Genomic DNA, 17,633 nt, shown 5'->3' on the forward strand with positions numbered 1-17,633 from the left:
CTGGCACTCTCTTGGGACATGAGTGTTTAGTGAAATTTGATCACCTTGAAGACATTGCATTGAAAAGAGCATATCAAAAGACACCATAAAGACAGAGAGAGTTAATTAATTAAGAAGTCCAAATTGTTCCATTCCTTAGCTGTTCACGTCCAGGCAACAAGAGACATGCAAGTGAACAAGCTCTCAGTAGATTTCAGCCTCTAGCTTTTTTTTTTTTCTTTTTTGGCTGCGTTGGGTCTTTGTTGTTGCGTGCAGGCTTTCTCTAGGTGCGGTGAGCAGGGGCTACTCTTTGTTGCGGTGCACGGGCTTCTCATTGCGGTGGCTTCTCTTGTTGCGGAACACAGGCTCTAGGTGCGTGGGCTTCAGTAGTTGCATGCGGGGTCAGTAGTTGCAGTGTGCAGGCTCTAGAGCGCAGGCTCAGTAATTGTGGCTCTCGGTCTCAGTTGCTCCGCAGCATGTGGGATCTTCCCAGACCAGGGATCAAACCCATGACCCCTGCATTGGCAGGTGGATTCTTAACCACTGCACCACCAGGGAAGTCCCCAGCCTCCAGCTTTTGAGATGCTCAGTTGATACTGAGTAGAGTAGACACCAGCTGACCCACTGAGCCTTGCCGACACTAAAGATTTGAGCAAAAATAAATGTTGCTTTAAGTCAAGTTTGGTGTGGCTCTTACATATCCATAGTAACTAGAACAGATGCTTTGATGAAGTTGGCCTTTGGGAGCCTCCCCAAATTGATTCCTATGTCCTTTGACACGACGCCAATGCTCTTCAATAGTTTCCTTGCTTTCTGGCATAAGAGAATGCCCCAAGTTTACCTTGTACCTTCTCTGCCTCAGATCTGAAATCAGCCTTTTCCCTTAAAAACCCTGACTCTTTTTAGTGAGGTAATGGTATTTAGGTTTCAAAATCTGGGCATTAGGAATGCTTTCCATGGAACAAGTTGTAGTAGAAAAATTACAAATTTGATGACAATAAAACATTTCAGCATGTTTCCCAAAAGCAGAATTAAAAGACAAACTACAAAGCTCAACAGAATGGACAAGAATACTAAAAATCCAATAAAAATAAAAAACAACATGAATAAGCAATTCTCAAAAGATGGAATACAAATGAACACTAAATCATGTTTAACTTCCTAGTAATAAAAGAAAGAACATATACTATTATTTTCCTTTATCAATTTAGTAGATTTTCTTTAAAAGAAATAAGCTTCAGTGTTGACAAGAATGCAGTAAAACTGTAATCTTGTACACATTGGTGGAAATGTCACTTGAGTTTTGGCTTTCTGCTAAGTAATTGTGCAATATGAATTAAGTTGCAATATTAAAAAGTTGTGATCCAAAAAAAAAAAAAAGAAAGTTATGACCACTTATACTAGTTAGGATAGAGCCTAAGATTCTGTGACAAAGAGGTACCAAATAAAGTGTCTTAAAAAAACAAATTTAGTTTTCTCTCATATAACAGTCCATAGTGAGTCGTCTGGGTTGGAAGAACAGCTCTGCTTTCTGTCGTTATTCAGGGGCCACTTTTCCTTCCATTCTCTTGCTCTGCCATTTCCAAAGTGTTAAAGCTGTGTGGTTGAAGCTTGGTCACAGGCAAGTCTGTGTTCCAGTTTGCATGAAGGGGAAAAAAAGAACTCTAAGACAAGCAATTTTCTTTTAAGCAAGAGAGGTAGAATTCTGCTTACAAGGCCACACCCAGCTGCAAGGGAGGCTGGGAGCTCTAGTCTTTGGACAGTCAACTATGTATCTAGCTTAAACATTATTACTTTGGAAGAAGACCATATGCTTTGATGCAATAATTCCATTCTCTGATAGTCTACCCTAATGAAATAAATCAATTATAGAAAATGTATTAATTCCTTAAAGAACAATAATTCAGTCAAGGGGAGTAATGTTCAGTATGTTACCTACTAGAGAGGAAAAGCTCTTGAGAAACATCTATACACTATTATTGAAGGGTTTTAAGGGCCGTGGTAAGGAATTAAATGAGATGGGAAACTGGTGGAAGGTTTTAAGTAAAAGAGTGATTCAATTTGATTAAGAAGAACATTCTGCTTCCTGAATGGAGGACAGAGTGGAGGCAGTTGCCATAGTCTAGGAGACAAATGATGATGCAGTTTGAACTAGGGTTTTAGCAGTAGCAGTGATAGTCTTTTGAATATTAAATTTTTATTAGCTGTATAGTTTTGGAAGTAGCATTTTGTCTGTGAGGCCAAATTTCTCACTTTACTTAGCCCATATAGTAGGAGATAATGGCAAAAGATCACTAAGCGGAGTGTTGGTACAGACACGTATCTGGAAAGTATCATTTTAAAATGTTCAAGTTAATTATGTTTATAAAGTTAAAGGTGAGCAAAATGCCAAGAAACTAAACAAAAGGACATTTCTTAAGTAGAAAAATATACCATTTTCATTTTCTTGTATCTTAGTTTATTAATATGCTTTTTCCTACATAATAACCAAAAACATTTTAGCTTTGTTTTTTTAAAATTTAATTAAATTAATTTATTTAAATATAGCAGGTTCTTATTAGTTATCTGTTTTATACATATTGGTGTACATATGTGAATCCCAATCTCCCAGTTCATCTCCCCGCCCCCCCCATTACTTTCCCCCCTTGGTGTCCATATGTTTGTTCTCTACATCTGTGTCTCTATTTCTGCCCTGTAAACCAGTTCATCTGTACCATTTTTCTAGATTCCACATATATGCATTAATATACGATATCTGTTTTTCTCTTTCTGACTTCACTCTGTATGACAGTCTCTAGGTCTCTACAAATGACCCAATTTCGTTCCTTTTTATGGCCAATATTCCATTGCATATGTGTGCCACATCTTCTTTATCCATTCATCTGTGGATGGACACTTAGGTTGCTTCCATGTCCTGGCTACTGTAAATAGAGCTGCAATGAACATTGTGGTATGTGACTCTTTTTGAATTATGGTTTTCTCAGGGTATATGCCCAATAGTGGGATTGCTGGGTCGTATGGTAGTTCTATTTTTAGTTCTTTAAGGAACCTCCATACTGTTCTCCATAGTGGCTGTATCAATTTACATTCCCACCAACAGTGCAAGAGGGTTCCCTTTTCTCCACACCCTCTCCAGCATTTGCTGTTTGTAGATTTTCTGATTATGCCCATTCTAACCGCTGTGAGGTGATACCTCATTGTAGTTTTGCCTTTCATTTCTCTAATAATTAGTGATGTTGAGCAGCTTTTCAGCTTTGTTCTTTATATTTAAAGTGGACTGTATTGTTTTCTTATGCATTTATTAAAGCTATAATATCAGTGATTAGATAGTATCTACATATCCTCTTTGTTATGGAAACAATCTAATCTAATAGCAATCTATTATCCATATAATTATTAATCTAATAATCTATTTGTTACTTTATATGTAATATTTAAGTCATCTATTTGTTTTGCATCAAATTTGTGATGTTTACCCCTGAGAAGATTACCTGTTTGCATGTGACTATGGAATTCAATATGAGATTCCATGAAGCAACTAATTTCCATTTGATCTCTATTGGGAATAAACCACATAAAGAATAAAACTGTTTGAGTCAATTCATTTATTCTTACTACTTATTGAACACCTATTATGTTTAAATAACTGTAAATAATACCGAGGTCCATGGCATTCAATGGGTTTCTAAGCTGGTTAGGGAGCTCCTGTTTCCGCATAAATATCTGAAATGCAGTTGATTAACCAAATTCACAGGAAGTAATATAGTTAAAGCAGACAGAGTGAATTCTTCTCTTGATTAGGGAAGAATACATTTCTGGTCCTTGCTGCCTAGCTTGGCTATGATTTTGCTTCATAAAAGCTTAATAATTTTGGTTATTCTTACCTTAAAGGTTCCATTTATCCCCATTTATCATAATGAAATTAGGGTAGAACATGGTTTTGTTATCAGCCTTCAGATTCAGTATTCGACGCAGAACATATCGTAAAAAGCCTTCATAAAGCTATTACTTCCACAACATATTACAGAAATAGAATTAGAAGCCCTGTGCCAACTTATAAAAAAACTTGAAGCTATGCATATTGTTCAAATATTCACCCCCACCAATTTAATATTCCCCCCTTGTGCTGGGTGCCTAACAGGTGATCAATAAATGGTTACTGAATGAATGAACACAAGCAAGAATAGATCATCCTGACTTTCTACCTACTTACCTCTCTGTCCGTCTAGATCTACAAGTCTATTTCTGTTGGACTGTATATGAGTGCCCTCACGGTGGAATTATTGTAATTGGCACTGAGTCTAGTGGTTACCTCCCTGAGATCTTCTTCCATGAACTAAAATCAGTGGTGCCTCGCTTATAAAATCTACACAAAACCCACTGCTATTTTATGATATATATAATATCATATATAATATACATGATGATCTACAGAAACATGGGGGAGGTGGTGGTGATTTGCAGATGAAATCACCCCCCTGGTATTGGCATCTTGACAGTGGCTCATTCCTTACCTTCCCTGAACCAGGCGTGGAAGTCCAGTTACTTCCCATATAGCTGATAAATTCTGGCTGCAAATGAATCCAAGTGCTTTCTTACTTGTTTTTTCCTTCTGTTAGAAACAGAAGGAATCAGGCAAGAAAAAAAACATTTTGTGAGAAAACAACAGTTCCTTACTCTGTACCACCTGCTTAAAGGCAAGCTAAAGGCACCCAAATGCTGCAACCCATGAGTGTGGAAGAGGCTGGCCGATGGGCTGTCACGTCTGGCTGATCTGATGTCAGAGCAGATCATGTGGTGCTCTGTGGGCAGCTGGGACTGGCCCGCCGAAAGCACATGGATTACAGTCTGAGGCTGTAATGGGAAAGTCGGCTCCTGGGCTACTGTCTCCTAGCCATCAGATTTCTGGGAAGCTGGGGGGCTCTCCGATTTGCCCTGCTCCGGGACCCCTCCTGCTGCGTGACTCACGGGCACATTGCTGAGACAAGCTGCTGCTCCCAGTAAGTGCTTAAAGAAGGTCTTTATTCAGAGCATTTTGGAAGCGGAAGGGAAGCACTGGTGTTGATGGGGGTTCCTGGAAGCCCTTTGTAAAACACCCTCCCGGATCTGGGCTGGGCAGCCTTGCTTTCTGTGCCATCCTGGAGTTCATAGGCAGCACTGATGTGCAAATGTCCCCCAGCCCTGATTTCTGTTTGTTCTCCACGTGATGTGTCTTTCTGAATTTCATTTTCTATTTTTGTAACTGTAGGGTAGATTTGTTAGAGCTGGTTAAAGCGAATTGATTTCAGATTCACAGACCCATGAGTGGACTTGGTATTCTCTGTATGGTAAGCAGGGAGAAGGGAAAGAGGGTGGTGGCTCTCTCGGTCAGAATCACTGCTTCTGTTAAGATATTGGCTGTGTCTGTGTTGGATAAATATTTAGTGGTTGCCGCCTCTTTTCTGCTTTGGGTAAGTGGGTGGTGAGAGAGGAAGGAGAGTGAACCAGCAGTGAGGAGCATGTAGATTTAGGTAGTTACTGGTAAATTGCGTTTTTTTTAATGGTCTAATTTATATTAGGTGGGGTCAGCTGGCAGAACAGGTGCCGGTAGTGGAAGAATGATGGAGTTCTCTCCCCTTTTTCCCAGCAAGCAAATTGTTGCCTGCTTCAAAAGCCCGATTAAAGAGCAGTGAGAAGTGCGAGAGCACAGATTTCTAGGCACTGCTTTTTGGTTTTTTGCTGGTAACAAGCATCACGTTCCCACATTCATGCATCAGGAGAGATCCTCACCTTGGCAGTGTTTAGGTGTGGGCTTTTTGGAGAGCAAGGGAATAAATTCAATACCATCTTACTCTTTCTCCTGGGCATATGACACTAAATTTGTTTTAGAGACTGAAAATAAGTGTGTGTGGTTGGAAGGGACTTTAAAGGGAAATTTAGGAGAACAAATTGTTTCTTTGCCTTAGTACTTTTCTATGAAAACTTGACAGAGTTTTAGGTCAAGGTATAGGATGTCCACTTGAAAGACAATAGCAAATAAATAATTAGGCTATATCTTTAAGCATTGTAAGATATTTATTCTTTTTTTGTTTTATTTTGAGGGATAACCCTAGTCTTTTCTGTGAGTCTCTGCACAAACTGTTGGCTTTGGGGCCAAAGACCGGTTCCAGAAACATGTAGCCACTGAAGAAACTTTTGGGTGGGAAAGATGGTGAGATGGGAGCAAAGAAAGTAAGCTGAGATGAGGCCGATTCTTTTTTATAGCCTTTTGCTATAGATGATTTAAGTCACAGAACATCAAACAACAGACAAGAGCTTGCCCCACCCATAGTGTTGTGAACATGGATTATTCACTTGCCATTTTATTCCACTAAATCGCAGGAGCACTCAGTGCAGAAAGGGTTCATCCTGTGAATTCATCCTGTGAGCTCTGTGGAATAGAGTACAAGCCAAACCAAATGAAGCATAGAAAAATGAGCTTCCCCCTGTCCTGCCCCACCCTACCTTGTCCTCCTTCCATATTGTTGAGTGAAGGCAGATTTATGCTGGAAAGGGCCCTATCACCGCTTGTAAATTTGTGAGTTATTTCAGAGACGCTGACAAAGGACAGAGGAAATGCAGCTGGTACTCTGCCGGGGGAGAGTAGGTGAGCCCAGTGTGAGGAATGTTTTCAGAGGTATTACTGACCCAACCCTCTCTCTCTGCCTTCTCTGACCAGCCTGAGACCACACCCCCTTTTCTGGCCATGTGCCAAACACCATCTCTCTCTGAGGGGAAGCCTGATGAAGTGATATCCATGCTTGGGCGTGTTGATTCCTTGGATAGAAACTTGAGGTGCCCTCATCTCTCTGTAAGCAAACAAGTCCTGCTTCTCAGGGTAGAGGTGCCCATTTATGGGAGTTTTAGAATTTCTTTTCTTCAAAAATTAATACACTGCTATGAAAAGAAATGGAAGAAAAGTTACCCATTTCATCATCTCACTCGCACAGCTCCGTTTACTGTCTTTGTGTTCCTTTGTCTTAATCATTACTTTGGGCAGGTTATGATTAATGCAGAGAGGCCATCTATACCCCATACTACTTTTTAGGGAAGACATGCGCAGTTAGGAACTTAGAGCGGAACAAACCTTAAGGACTGACAGTTCACCCCCTTATTTTACAGAGGGGGAAACTGGCCAGAGTTATACATGTGATGAGTGAGAGAGTCAGGACCAGAACCTAGATCTCAGTGCACCTCTGCAATCACATAACTTAAGGAAAGAGTATTTTCCTACAAACTTAGGTGTTTTTTTCAATTTCAGGTTCTTTTTCTTTTTATTTAGCTATGATATTGCTGGAATAGTAAAACCACTGCCATTTCACTTGCCTAGGAATATCTTGGAAAAGGTTGGAAAGTCCTTAAAGAGAAAATTAAGTTTCTTTTTCTTAGGGGCGTAGCATGTATATATTCTTTCCAGGTCATGTGATGAGATCTCAAATAACTGATCATTAGTTTTCCAATCTTGCCGTACCAGAAATGAGGACCACCCTAATTAATAAAGGGATTATTGTTCAGTTCTGGCAAATCAAATACCACAAGATCGTTTAGAAGCTTCTTCCCATTTGGGTAGTTTTCGGAGTCATATTAATGTTCTTTGTTTATGCAGGCCCTGTTTATGGTGACATATTTAAAACCATGTATAAGGGATGTTTAACTTAAAATAAAGTTTCAGCTTGACCTCCTCTCCTTAGATTACTGCTAGACCCCAAAGAGATTTCAAAAAATACTTACTGATTGAGTGATAGAATATACAGAATACTGCAATGCCTGCTTATGAGTATAATGAAATTTAAAATGTAACACAATGTTATGCTGTTCCTTAATGGTATTAGAATGCCCATCTGTAAATTATTCAGTCTAATTTTAGTCAGGGTGAGATTCACATATTTGTTTGAAATCAATATAAATATGAATAAATGTCACATGTAATTTGTCTATGTTAATGCTATTTGTAAAAGCAATAAACATAATTAGATTGGGTGTTGTTTAATTACATTTTTTGGAAACCTTGACTACAATACAGAGGCCCTCTGATTATATCCTTAATGTGCAATAATCAGTCTCTACTGGTCCAGTGAGGGCATCTTTTCATTCTAGACGTTGAACTATAGTGATATATTGGGAGAAATTAGTTCTGGTAGCTTTGAGTGGTTTCAACAAGAATAATTGGAACACTGTTCTAAAGAGCCTGCACTCTCTAGCTTAGAAACAAATGGCTGCATGTGTGACATTTCTAAATGGTGACATAGTCAAGGAACCCTCTGATTTTTTATTTTCAGCTTCAGGTTGTGGAGAGGGGAAAAAAACAGAAAAGGGAAATTAGGCATTAATGTTCCTACTGTGGAGAGACAGAGACTCCAAATAAAGGTACCACTTATTTTAAAAAGATGTAACTTAAGAGGAAATCCAAAAAAAAGATGTTCACCGGAGCCTCAATACAGTGAATAGCTGCTGTCCTGGTTGTAAATTTCACTCTTAGGTCTTGGTTGCCTTTAACTGGTGCCATTTAGGCTGAAAGCACAAGCAAATACCTCTTGCGGTAAACAAAGCAACAGATTTAAGTTAATGCTAATGTGTTCACAGCCAGAGCCAAAAGCTTTTCAGGGTTATTATAACACACTGGGCTCTTAGCCCATCCATCTAAATGTCTAAAGTAGACTAAAGTTATGGATCAGTTCATTGTATACACCATCCCACATGAGAGCCAGATGCTACTGTTTACTGTGCTAGTAACTCTGCCAGCTTCAATGTGAAATCTGAGATTGCAGTTTGGGGTCAATGGAAGTTATAGATTGATTTTTCTGATCATGAATTCAAGCTTCTACACTCCAGTCTATTTTAATGAAGGCTGCTTTTTAGAACAACCTCTTAAACCTAATTTACACCCAACTGTCTAAACTGTTTAGATGGAGGGCTTCCTTGTGAAAACTCTTTATTGTCTTTTGGGCTTTGGGTTTGGTGTAGGTCTTCAGCATATTTTTGTCCTTTGTCTTGAGCATGGAAAAGAAGGCATGAAGATCTACTGCACAACACTACATTTGAAAGCACCACTACATCACAGCCTTTGAGAAGACTGGGTAGAAAAACAGTTCTGTGTATACTGATTTAGAAAAAGACTATCTACTGTCCTCAGTTGTAAAGACAATTCTATCATCAAGACTCAGTATTGGGTTTTACTGACTCAGTTAGATCCTTTATTTTAATCTTACCCCATTTGATTTGTGCCTTTTAATCATATTTTGAGGAAATATCATAAGCAATAATAATAATAACAGTAGCAATTCCCACGTGCTCAGCACTTCCCGTATGCTATACCTGGTACCAACATTTCATTTATTTATGGACATTTCACGGACAGTAAGGTAAACTTGCACCAAAGCACGTGACTTGTTAGCTGAGATTCCACCGGGTCTTTCGAAGTCTAAAGCGCTTTCTCTTATAACTTATGCTTATTGTTTCAACTATAGATTTCTATCGAGTTTTGTACACAAACTAAAAGGTTGTGACAAAGCCCTTTTTATCTACATACAACACAGATTTGGTGATGGGGGGGATGTTGATTTACAGATGAGGAGGGAATGCCTTTATTTTAGGTAAGATTTCGTTGTGTTAATGAATCGTGGTGTGATATGGTTGAAAGGTATGGGGAATGCTTAGAAGTAATATTTACCTACTTGTTAGTTCTACTTTCAGTATCTAGAAGACAGTCCCCATAGCAAGTTCCTAATGAAAATGTAATTTAACAAAATTTTATACTACAGGTCCTTATTATTAAAAGGGTAGCTCTTTTAGCTTTATCCAAAACATGGTAGACTTTACTATAAAGTTTTGCAATGATTAAGGACTTCCTAAAGGTAATCAATGTAATTTAATGCACTAATACAATTATTTCACAGAACGATATTACTAAAAATCTAAAAAAGCACACTATCATATTTGTTATATTTTCCTCCTTTTGTATATTAGTTCACGTCCCCGAACTTGGGTAGTCAGTTGCCCGCATAGCTTAGATTTCTTTAAGTTCCTTGAGAGAGAGGCTGACTTTTACCTTTGCCTTCTCAGCTGGGCACAGTAGCTGGTACAGGATGTTTCTTGTTCACAAAATTGCCATCCACTCAGAGGCCAGCTCTCTAAAGGTGTAAGCTTAGTGGTTGAAACTTCAAAGTAGGATTTCTTTGACTTCTTAAGAGAATACATTGTAGAAAAACAGAAAAAATCTAAGTAATCCAAACTGAACTGCTTGTGCCTTGGTTTTTAGCAAAGCAATTTGACAAATCCTCTCATGCTAGCCATTCAGAATACTTACCCATTGTTGCAGGTTTTGTTTGTGACCCTTAAAAGTATACCCTTAAATGTGCTATTCAAGTGTTAATGAAAAATAGGTTCCAGAAAGTTTTACATATTAGATCTTTTTCTCATCTTGGTGTTGAAACATCAACTCTGCCATTCATAACTTTTCCTCATAACTCAATATTATTGGGTTTTATAATAAAAGAAACATTAAACCCTCCCTAATGAAGAATGAAGCTGATTTACAAAGTAGATTTTGCATGATTTTACAGTCACACAATTATTATGTTTTGTCCAGAAAAGACTATTGTTTCTCCATGTTGTATATCTTATGCTTACTAAAACTGCTGGTATATATAAAAGCATATTCTTTCTAGTTGTAAAGTTACTTGTGGAGTAATATGGCAGAATTTTAAACTCCTCATCCTGATATAGTATGGTATTTAATTTCAGAATAAACTAAATCCTGTAAGAACATTTGGCCCAGATGTTACTAAAAATAATTGTTGCTCTAAAGTTTCACACAGGGAATAACATTCCGTGATTTTCTATTTGTTATGTATTCTGGCTTCATTTTCCATTTGGGATTGAAAAGAAGAAATTTAGAAAAAAAAATATTTAAAAAGGAGATGCCTTGGTGCTTTATAAGCTCCAAATATGCTGCCTCAATTAAATCTAAATTGTTGCTGTAAAGAGACAACTATATATTTGTGTTTAGGCACTAATCTGTTTAAATTATTTAAAATTTAATTTGGAAAAAAGGCAAATGCCCCCTAATGACAGCTAGACTGGTATGTGTTAGTTGATCAACACTTAGCTAGGTTGGAAGGACAGAAAATGATCTGTAGCAGCTGGATTGTAATACAGGTCTCATTTGGATGTGGAACAGTTTTGAAAGGTGGTCTCGCTTTCAGCTTAACCACCAGAGAAATAAACAGAGAGGCTTTGCTCTACTGAGGAAATGCTGGAACACAGAAATATAAAAAGGTTTGAACCAGAATAAGCCAAACATGAGGTAGTAAGCAAGGGAGATAACAATAAGCTGAAGTGGCAATCTTTTAGACCACAGTAGCTTGAAAACCCAGAACACAATATTGGATTAAACAGATGGCTGGAGATTTCTGATTTTAGAGGTATCAGAGCAATTTTCCAACATAAATCTGGTAGGATACCAAAGTTAGATTAGTTTAAGCTGTGACTGAAAATCACAGTTAATGATTAGTTTTGATGATACATGATATACCAGGTGTCTATACATTGTTTTTTTTCTTTTAATTTATGAATGATTTATGTTTTTGAATATATAATATACAACCCTAAATTCAAAAGATACAAAAGGATAAACACATCTTCTTCCTTCCCCTGTGCTCTAGTTCCCCTCCTCAGAGACAACCACTGTTTTTAGTTCCATGTGTATTTTCCGGTTGTATTCCATGACTTTCTCTCTCTCTATATATATACATATATATATAGACATGTATATATATGTATATATGTACACACACATATCTCTATATCTTGTTAAACACAAATTGTGGCATAGTACATACACTATTCTGTGTCTTTTTTTGCTTAGTATGTCTTGAGCATTTTTCCATATCAGTACATACAAAGTTCCTTATTTTTTAAGCAAGAGTTTTATTATGAAAGATTTCAAACATACACAAAATTAGGGTGTGTAATGACCCCCTCCAGATATCTATTATCCAGCTTCAACATACATATTAATATTTTGACAGTCTTACTATATGTTAGAAAATATTGAGATTATCATTAATTTTGTTCCATGTGATATTGGCCTAGTTGTTATGTGAAAAAGAAAAACTCCTTATTGATTAGTGATACATGTTGATATATTTATGAGTGAAATGATATGTTGTCTGATGTTTGAGATTTACTGTAAAATATACAAGAAAAGATATGTGCGGGAGGAATAGCTTGAATCAAGATAGGCAAAATGTTGAAGTTGGATGAATGCAGATTCGTTGTATTATTTCTCTGCTATTGTATATGTTGGACGATTTCCGTAAGAATACCTTTGCTAATCTGGTTTCAACTATAGCTCTCCTTTTTTCTCAGGAGTGTTTTAAAATAAATCCAAGATATCATGTAATTTCACCCATAAATACTTTAGTATGTATTCCTAAGACATACTGAACAAAAACCCACTACAATGCCATTATCACATCTCAGAAAATTAATATTTTTTAATGATCTAAAATCCAGTCTATTTTTCAATTTCCCTGATTTTCTCAAAAATATCTTTTTAAAGTTGTTTAAATTAAAAGTCAAATAGGTCCACATATGGCATCCATTAACACTTTTAAACTTTAATAATTCTCTTCCTTAAAAAAAGGCATCTATTCATTTAAGAAACTTGTTATTTATCTTGTAGAAGACCGCACCTTCTGGATTTGACTGTTCCCTCCATGTGTTGTTCAGCTTGTTCCTCTGTCCCTTGTATTTGAGGCTTGATTGGATTCAGATTGAATATTTTTGGCAAGAATCCTTCCTAGATGGTGCCTGCTGTGTTCTTGCTGCATCACCTTAAGAGGCTCATATGTCTCACGTTTGACTTTGAGTGATTCAAAGATTGAGCAGAGGATTTGGGTGGTGTCAATCTGATCTGCCTATTGTAAAGCTTCCCATCAACACTTTAATGTTTTTGGCATCCAGTGTTTATTACTGCCTCAGTCCATTATTCCATTAGGGGTTGCAAAATGATTTTCTAGTTCTCCATTCATTTTTGCATTTATTGCAAAACAAAGAAGTTCCCCTCATCAACTTTTTGATTAGTCTAAGTACAGTTGGCTTATTCTTTTAAAGACCATATAGCATTTTACCATACCATAATTTAACTGGTCCCTATTTATGGATATTTAGAGTGTTTCTTTTGCTATTTCTTGGATTAAATATTTTTTCATACTGTATTTACTATTCATTATACGTACATTAAGCATATGAGAAAACTATAGAATTTTAAGATATTTATATTTTAATAGAAAAATAATTATTGGATTTTTTACTTTCTGCATGTTAGTTTAGTATAAACATAAGAGTTAGAGTCACACAGACATGTATTTTAACCCTGGATCACTTATTAATCACATGACCTTGAGCAACTTATTTATCCTTTCTAAGCCTCATTCTCTTCATTCATATATTGGGAATAACAGTAATATCCAATTCCTGATTTTATTTAATCTTTGAAACAATCTATCAAAATGCTTGGTACAGTGCTTACTACATAGTAAGTGCTCAGTAAGATGAACTTGGTTAACATTTGAGGGTTAAATGAACTAGCACATGCAAAGTGCATTGGACAACCCCTGGCAAATAGATGCTCAATGCGTAGTGCTACTTTTCTCCATTTCTTCACTTTTCCCCCCAATCTGAGCAGTAATGATTGTTCTTTTTCCAACTGTTTTCAGGAATGAAAAAATAAAACCCAAAAAGTCTTAACTCCTCTGAGCCTTTTGCTGAAAGACCATTCTGTCACTCTAGTATTAGCCTTGATGGAGACCCACCTGGAAGTTCTGGGGCCGCAGCTTCCTGTCGCAGAGGCCTGGCTACCTACGGAGAAACTGCTTTTCAGGTTGTCTCAGTCCAAAAAAGCATAGGTAGAATGCAAACAACACTAAGTTCTAACCATGACCAGTAGAAATAGAGTGTTCCTCTCCTCTGCCTTGCCCTCCCTGCGCAAATAGAACCATGACAAATTAACATTCCCATCAAACATTGCTCTAGAATAAATGCAATTTGCCTGAAAGTTGATGCGCTAAATTATCTTTGCTAGCAACTCATGAGAATGGCTACTTCTCCTGTGCCCTTGGCATTCCTCTTTCCCATGTATTCCTCATCTTAGTGAGGTTTTCATCTTAGCTTTATTCCTCTACTTTCCCCTGTCAAATCCTGGCCACTCTTCCCTCTTTCCCCTAGGGATTTAGGCTTCTAGCATCTCCCCTCCTTACTTCCTGCTCTAATCTTTCAATTCTCAGAAGCACTATCTGTCCATGAAGTAAGGAGACATTTTGCACAACTCCTTTGCTCATGTGATTGGATAAAACTGGCCCTTCTCAGCATTACCTCATTTCTTTTTCCCATGTTCCTATAGAATAGCTGACAAGCACTTTTCTTTCACTGGTCCCAGGTTTCTTCGATATACAGAATGCAGAAAGGTTAAGTGATTTGAAATGATATGCTGAAGATAATAACGGAGTCAGCCCTGCAGACTGGATGAGGATGGTTGGCTCCCTGATGCCAGGATCAGGCTATTTTCAATGAAATCTGCTGAAGGAGCACACACATATTTTAGTAACAGTCTGAATATCAAGAGGTACTTTTGGTAATTCTAGTGATACTCTACTTTGACAGAAAGATACCATGAATGTGTGCTGAGTCCTTAAAGAGTGGTGAGGCTAAATATTTTGCCAAATTTGAATGACTTTTAAGTATTAAGGTGTGGTTTTGGTTAAGATGACTGCCATTTGGTATATTAATTGAGATTTGGAGTATCACAAACTCTCATAGAATGGCTTTGCTACTTAAATGAAAAATAAAGTATAAAGCAGAGGAAAGAAGGTCAAGAACACAGAGGCCGCTTATTTTTTCAGTCACTTTATGATTAATCCATGACAAGTTAGTTCAGATGTCAGTGATCAATTTTAAGCAGTAATGACCCATGTCTGCTCTTCAGTCAAAATATTTCTATACCTACGATGAAGGATGACTTAAAAAATTATATGTAGAAGTTGAAATTTTGTCTTGTACATTCTCTGTACCTGGAACTCCTAAAGAGGAAAACCTCTTAAAAATGTCAACCTGTGATCTTTCTCTGCTAGGTTTGCTCTCCTCTACGTGTTGGGCAATAGATTGTTTCTCCCACCTATGAAGGACAAGTGTTATTCTTCCTGCTGTCACTCATTCATGCAACAGTAATTTTATTAAGCAACTACTAAGCGCTAGATCTGGCGGTACAAAGACAAACAAGATGCGGTCCTGCTCTAACAGCTGGCACTAGGTTAAGCATCTCTGCCTGGAACAGGCAGGGTTTCCCAGAATGTGGTCTGTGGCCTCTCCTGGGGCCCTACCTCAGCTACCGAGTCAGAATCTTGGGATAGGCTGAGGAATCTGCATTTTCATCAGATGATTCTCATGCATTGGTCCAGAGCATAGTAGGAATAAGGTGGTTAAGGGGGAGAGTAACAGCCAGCATGCAGTGCAGCACATCCGTCAGAGAGAGCTTTCTTTCCACTCAGCATTAATATTTCTGGGAGGCTCCACAGAAGGGGAACACCTTGCCTGGCTTGAGGGAGCTTCCCTTGGAAGGGGTAGGCTGAGTGCTGATGTAAAGGCTTCTGGGAATGGTATGAGTTCTGTCCTCCAGAAAGTCATGGTCTTGGATCGAGGGGCAGATTCTGGGTTGGGTCAGGAGTGGTGGTGGTGGGGATAAGGGCCAAGGGCTTGTACCCCTAGAGGGTCCATAATTTAGTCCCTGGCGGGTTCAAGGGGAGAATATAGCTGGCAGCTAATATTTTGAAGATTCATTTAGGGACAGAAAAATGTAGAGGTAAGACCATAAGAGCTAGTACATATGCAATGTCTTGTTATACCTAGGTGCTTAGAAGCACTTTACATATATTAATTCATTCAATCCCAACAACCTTATGAGTAACTGTGTTAGTACTTTTGTCCTCATTTTACAAATGAAGAAACATTTTTAAAATGTTCCTAATTAAGATGTTCTTAAAATGTGCTTAATGAAGGTTAAGCAATGCTCAAAGTCCCCTAGAAGACCCAGGATTCCAACACAGATAAGTGTAGTACAGAAGGTTAGCTCATTACCACTGCAGTCAGCTGCCTCTTAGAAGCCGCATCATGTAAAATGGTAAAGCGGAAGTGCACACCTTTCATACTGTTCTACTTGAGCATTGATTTCTTCAGCTTTTCACCAAGTGATATCCTCCCTCCTCCATGGGCCACACAAAGAACACTTCTGGAAGCCCTGACAACTGCCCTCTTAAATGCCTTTAGGACTGGCTTTGGTTTTAGAGAAGAAATTACATGCTTCTTTTTGTTGTTACCTTACAATCTAGATGCATGTGAAAATCCCTGTTACAGAAGATGTGGTCCTTCACGTCACTGCCTGAGTGAAGACTGGATGCACTCTTTTTAGAGATTAAGGCCCCAACATCTTAGTCTTTAAGCAAGCGTGTGATACAAAACAAAACAAAACCAACCAAACAAAAAACCCCCCAAACTCACAGTGCATATTTAGAAGGCTGAACAACCTTTCAGTTTCTTTTATTTTTTAATTGTTTTTTCAGTTTCTTTTATTTGATTTTAATATCAGATTGAGTATCTAAAAGCTTTCATGTTGTGTGTTCAGTAACATGGCTAATTATTAACAAGTTTAAAAAATGTTAACTAGGAAAAATACTTTTGAACTCTGTCTGAGCTTCTGACATGGAGAGTTATTTGACTTGAGTTCTTATTCAGGAGCTATTTAACATTTTTACATATTGTGCCAGCTGACAGAGACCTGGCTTACAGACAGATCTGGAGTTGTCTTGAATCAGAAGGAAATTGGTGAATTGAGATGGCTTTCTTTTTTTTCTGTAGAATGAGGAGCAAGAGGCCTGCCGTTTCTTGGAAATTTTCTTGGAAATTTGTCTGGCAACGTAGACATCTTCCTGGCCTCCTTGTTGGAAGAATTACACCCACAAAACATTATCCAACACTGAACAAATCATTCTTAGGTGTAGGTTTGCTGCATAAACAATTATTCCTGCACTCATCAATACCCTTGCCTAACTGGGTCAGCTCTTGCAGCTTTACTGAAGGGCATGGTTATTTCTGACTATGAAAAGATGCATGAACTTCTGATAGACCCCATTTAATATCCAAACCCAAATTATTTTATTAATTTCAACTAATTGTTTTCCATTAAAATAATATGTGCTTCTTCTAAAAAATTCAATAGAAGAAATATTTGAAGTAAAAGGTGAGTGACCCTCAGCCCCCAATTATTTTCAATGTTCACAGATATCTGGTGCTTCTCTTAAAACCGTTTTTCCACCAAAGAAAACAATAGTTTAAACCGCTGAAAGCTAGAGTTATGATTCATAAGAGTTATTTTTGAAGTTTTGACTATTAAGAGACGATATTAGTTTCCTATTGCTGCTGTAATAAATTTCCACAAATTTACTGGCTTAAAACAACACAAATTTATTACCTTACAGTCTGGAGATCAGCCGTCCCAAGTGGGTTTCACTGGGTTGAAACCAAGGTGTTGGCAGGGCTGTGATTCCTCTGAAGGCTCTAGGGGAGAATTTGTTTCCTTGCCT

At 37.8% G+C, this 17,633-nt stretch overlaps 1 protein-coding gene across 1 annotated transcript in view; it reads left to right on the forward strand.

The window, feature by feature from the left end:
- The first annotated feature begins 4,822 nt into the window (after positions 1–4,822).
- The window catches only part of ANK2 (ankyrin 2), a 591,117-nt gene continuing 578,306 nt past the window's right edge, over positions 4,823–17,633 (forward strand). The window contains exon 1 of the mRNA XM_036852154.1: positions 4,823–4,979. The gene's annotated coding sequence lies outside the window, so the exon portion shown is untranslated. The remainder of the gene's footprint in view (positions 4,980–17,633) is intronic.

This window comes from Balaenoptera musculus, chromosome 5 (assembly GCF_009873245.2).
Source record: "Balaenoptera musculus isolate JJ_BM4_2016_0621 chromosome 5, mBalMus1.pri.v3, whole genome shotgun sequence".
Classification (NCBI taxonomy): Eukaryota; Metazoa; Chordata; class Mammalia; order Artiodactyla; family Balaenopteridae; genus Balaenoptera; species Balaenoptera musculus.